Raw genomic sequence first — 4,962 nt, 5'->3', positions numbered from 1 at the left:
ATCATGAAAATCGCCAGCATCGAAATCTGGAAATATTAAAATTTCAATCTCTTCATTTTATTTCAAAGCAGATAGAGATAGAAATAGAACCGCCGATGTGTTCCGACGGGCAATCTTGCACCTTCAAGTTTTCAAATTCAGAAGAGGAGAAATGAGTTACGCGCGCAACCCAGTCATTTACATCGTCTCCTACTACATTCACACGGACGTAGACCTGTGATAGTATTGGACCACGTCTCGTTTCAGATCTGGGATCACTGCCCCACATGCATATGCATTATGACGATAATAGCAGAAAGTAGCACCTGTTGTTTTCATTTTTCTGATTGTTACGCCTTTACTGACATACTAAAATTTGAAACTACCCGGAGTCTTGCGGAAACATAACTTTTGGCATGCTCGCTAAATCTGAATTAGTAAAAATGTAACTATTTCAGTCATTACACTAAATTTGACTGAGAAATTAGTTACTTTCAAGGTTTTGACTAATGATTAGTCAACGGACCACTATTTGTACATTGTCAATTGAATTATTTAAAAAATCCCTAATTTTGATTAGCCATTTCTGAGAACTACCAATTCATTTGTGAATTTCTCAACATAACTACTGCCATAAGGTCGTTGGCGCTGAAAAAGAGAAAATTATTATGTTACTCAAACAGACTTTCAAGAATAGACGAGAGAGTGGATTTCAAAGAAGACAGTGTTTATCACGGAAATTCTCGAGAAGTACGCCGGACTTTTCGATTAAAACGGAGAAATATAGTAAGTTTACAATAAATATAAATGAGAAACTCGCTTCAGTTTTTTATATTGCAACAGGAATTACAGTGGTTCATCAGCTCAATTTTGGGGAAAATAGAGGATTTTTTCTTGTAAAAAAGGGTCCCTAATTTGAACATTTGTTATTTAATTAATAGTTCTTTTCGTCGCTGCGATAAGTACCTTGTATTAAAAATAAATCTTATCGTGCAATTTAAAAAAACGATTTAAAATGATGTCTTAGGAATAAACATTTGTGTTATGGTCCTGCGCGGCTCTCCAAGACCTAAATAATTCTCATTATTGATTAAGCTTAAAACCGGGTCAGATAAGTATAATTTTATTTTTCTCAAAAATTGTTTAAGATGTGAATTTTGTTGAAAGGCCGTAGCAGGATAAGCATGCATCCAAAAAAAAGTTCTTACTTCATTAAAAAAAAAAATTTTGTTGACTAGGTTCTTTTGATTCAGCATAAGATATTTTTATATTAAAAGAAAATTTATTTGATTTTAATACATGACTTCACTTCATTTCTTTGATTTAAATAAATTATTTGTTTAAATGATTTGTTTGATTTAAAACAACATTTTTTCATTCAAAAAAGTTACTATAGGAACAAGGAAACAAATCATTTCTTTAGAGTCAGTAATTTAAAATAAGCAAATTATTTCTTTGAACCAAAGAAAGATTTTCTTAATCCACATTACCAATGCGCCACGAGATTGCGCAGAAAAAATCACTTTGATTATTTTACGTTAACGCGTGTTTCGGAACATGCGTGGTCAAATTTTTGCGAAGACGTGGAAGCGGACGGCTCTTGGTAATAATTAAAATCGCTAAAATGTGTGATAAAAAAGTGCACGACATCCATGCATGGTAGAGATTTGCAGAAAGCATAGAAGCTTTCTACCGTGTCTTTCTACCGTATCCAAGACGAAGCAGCTAAGCCCATCGTCAATTGTTTGATTTTTGCGCGTCAATCATGCGCGTAAAAATTTAAAGGTCACTTGACCACCATGCAGTAGTGTTATCCGTCAAGAAAAGAAAGATTTTACCCTATAGTATTCATGTGTAAAGTGCGTGCATCTGTTGAGGATTTAATTAAACCATCTTATTTTGTAAGTACCTTTTTTAAATAAGTAATAGTAATGATAATATTTTACATAACTAACGTGACATTTGAGATAATTAATTCTAATCTTTTTGAGGTTAATGTAAGTTTGCACTAGATTATCATTATTTCAGTAATCAATGATAATTCCAGCATTATTGTATTTAGCTTAATTTCGGATTGTATTTATTAATTTAAAAGCAAATCTTTATTTTTCAGTTCTAACATCATTCGACCCATGAGATTCGTGTAGGCACACATGGCAGGGACAGAGTCATCACACAATATACGAGTATTTAAAGGTAATTAATCATCCGGGACAAATCCACTTTATTTATATTTCTTTATATCCTTATTAAAGATTATAAGAAAATTTACGTCTTCAGGTGAAAATTAATCTTCATTTTTGGATTTTATCTTTTTTTTATAAAAAATTATGTTTGTAACCTAGAATTGAACTATTTTGTTAAAATTTTATATTTTTATGTTAAAAATTGTATTGTTTTATATAAGAAATTTGTCTTTTTTTTCTTTGAAATTCAACTGTTTGGTTGAAAAGTCAAATATGTGATAGAAAATTCAAATTTCTTGTAGCATATTTGTCCCTTTTTTTAATAATTGTCTACAATGAAAACTCAATTCTTCGAAATGAAAATTTACCTTTTTTATTCCTGATTAAAATATGATCTTTTAATTTTAGAAACACAACTGCTTGATTCAAAATTTACCTAGTTTGTTGAAAATTCGTCTTTTAGGGCACAAAATTAATCTTCTCAATTTAAAATTCTACTATTTGTTTAAAAATGTATGTATTTTGTTGACATTTTAATTTTAAGGTAAAACATTACACGTTTTAACCTACAATTTAACTATTTAATTGAAAATTCACTTTTTCATAGAAACTTCATATTATCGGGTTTGAAATTCCACTATTTATTTTAGAAAATTCGACTATATTTGTCTTAAAAATTCAACTATTTCGCGAAAGATTCATCTTTCTTAATTTAAAATTAATTTTTTTTATGAAAATTTAAATCTTCTATTCTTTAAAAATTCATCTTTTCAGTTTAAAAATTTAACTATGCGGTTCAAAATTTATGTAATTTCTTACAAGTTTATTTGTTTTGTGATTCGTAATTTTAGCAGAAAATTAAACATTTGTATTAAAATTTCGCTCTGGGGGAAAATGATTTGGGAAAAAATGAAACTTTGGTTTGAACTTTCTTATTTTCGGATAAAAATTTCTATTCTTTTATATACAAAAATCGTCTTTTTGTCTTTAAAATTTAAGAATTTTGGTCAAAAAGTCAACTATGCCGTAGAAAATTCAACTTTTTATAGAAGATTATTTTTCTTTATTAAGAATATTTTTTAATTTTAAGGATGTTACAAATTCTCTGTGGTTTTAGTATGCTTAATAGTCCTGGAATAAAAAGTGGCCTGGCGGTACTTTCCATAAAGTAGGTTGCAAATTTGAGGGAGAGGGGGGGGGATGGGGGCTAAATACTTAAGGTAAAAATTCCACTGCTTTGTAGAAAATTCGTCCTTTCGTCTTGAAAATTAAAATATTTAGCCGAAAATTAAACTTTTCTAATAATTCGTTTTTATTGTTAAAATTTAGTTTATCGGACAATGTAACTATTCCATGTTTAGTTAAAACTTTATCGTGTATATTAAATAAGTGGAAAAATCGTGTTTTTTATAGAACATTAATTTTAATGGTCTAAACTTCACTCTTTTCTTTGAAAATCAAACTATTTGGTAGAAAATTATCCTTGTTTGTTGATAGTTCGACTTTCAGATTGGGAACCTTGTTCAAAATTCATTTTTTTCTTAAAACTTTATTACTTGGTTGAAAATTCAACAATTTGATGAAAATTCTTTTCATGTTTGTTTGAAGATTAATCTTTTAAATTAACAATTAGACTATTCCATTTTTGGTACAAAAGTTATATTTTTTATCTGAAAGTTTATATCTTTGATTAGAAAATTCAAAAATTTCATTTTAAATTAACTTTTATGGTAGAAATTCTACTGTTTCGAAGAAAATTGATCTTTTTGGCTTGAAAAGTATACATTTTAGTTGAATACTAATATTTTGTGTTGGAAATTATACTTTTTGTAGATAATTTCTCTTCTAGTCTTGAAAATTAAATAATGTTGCTAAAAGATTATTAATTTTCTTAAAAATTCTTTTTTGGTAGAACATTAATGTTCTAAGTAGATAATTCATCTATTTGTTCAAATGTTTAACAAATTTTTGGAAAATCCTTTTTTATTGTTAAAATTATTATTTTTCAATCCCAAATTGTAACTATTCCATGTTTGGTTGAAATTTTATCCTGCGCATTCAAGAAGTTCAAAATTCTTGCATTTTGTTGAAAAATATTTTTTTTAGTAAAAAAGAAAAACGAACACAAACACAACAAGAGTGAATTTTTGTTGCAGGTAATTTTCAATTAGATAAAGGTGAATTTTTTACATCGAAACAAAACAAGATTCAATGGAGTTGTAACAGGCAGAGTTTACTCTGAAATCACTGTAAAGATTGCAATTTGGTTATTCTTTCTGTGAACCTCCTTTTGTCAAAAGTAAAACTTTTTGGTTTAAAGTTCAACTATTTTGTTGAAAATTTATATATTTGGTTGAGAATTCGTCTCTTGGGGTAGAAAATTATTCTTGTTTGTTGATATTTTAACTTTTTTTTGAGAATCTTGTGTAAAATTGATAATGTTTTATTGACAAAGTTGTTTGTTTGTTGAAGATTATTTATTGTTTTTCTAGGAAATACTTATGGGACGGATCACAAAAAAGAAAATCAGCTGGAAAGAGAAGTTTGTAAACGTTTAAGTATTGTAGTTTCAGTATTTAAGTATTGAGCGTTTAGCATTACTTTTTCGATTAAGGTTGAAAGAAGGCTTTAAATGTTTGTGATCCAAATTAAATTAATTTAATTAAATTAATTATGATTAAAATGTGTTGTTACTTATGTACAGTTCCTTGTATCTCGTAATTGAAAGCTCTGATTGCTCATTTGCATGTTTTTCTGTTAGGTAAAGTGCAGCCCAGTAACTTATCATATAAGTTAT

The 4,962-nt window shown here is 28.1% G+C and overlaps 1 long non-coding RNA gene across 1 annotated transcript; it reads left to right on the top strand.

Moving 5' to 3' along the window:
- Positions 1-1,781: 1,781 nt before the first annotated feature.
- On the top strand, positions 1,782-4,679 carry LOC117173092. The gene is made up of 3 exons (XR_004467103.1): positions 1,782-1,880; positions 2,093-2,175; positions 4,658-4,679. It is a non-coding gene; the product is annotated as an uncharacterized LOC117173092 (long non-coding RNA).
- The last annotated feature ends 283 nt before the right edge of the window (positions 4,680-4,962 follow it).

This window comes from Belonocnema kinseyi, chromosome 5 (genome assembly GCF_010883055.1).
Source record: "Belonocnema kinseyi isolate 2016_QV_RU_SX_M_011 chromosome 5, B_treatae_v1, whole genome shotgun sequence".
Taxonomy (NCBI): Eukaryota; Metazoa; Arthropoda; class Insecta; order Hymenoptera; family Cynipidae; genus Belonocnema; species Belonocnema kinseyi.
This window is presented reverse-complemented; position numbering and strand designations above follow the sequence as displayed.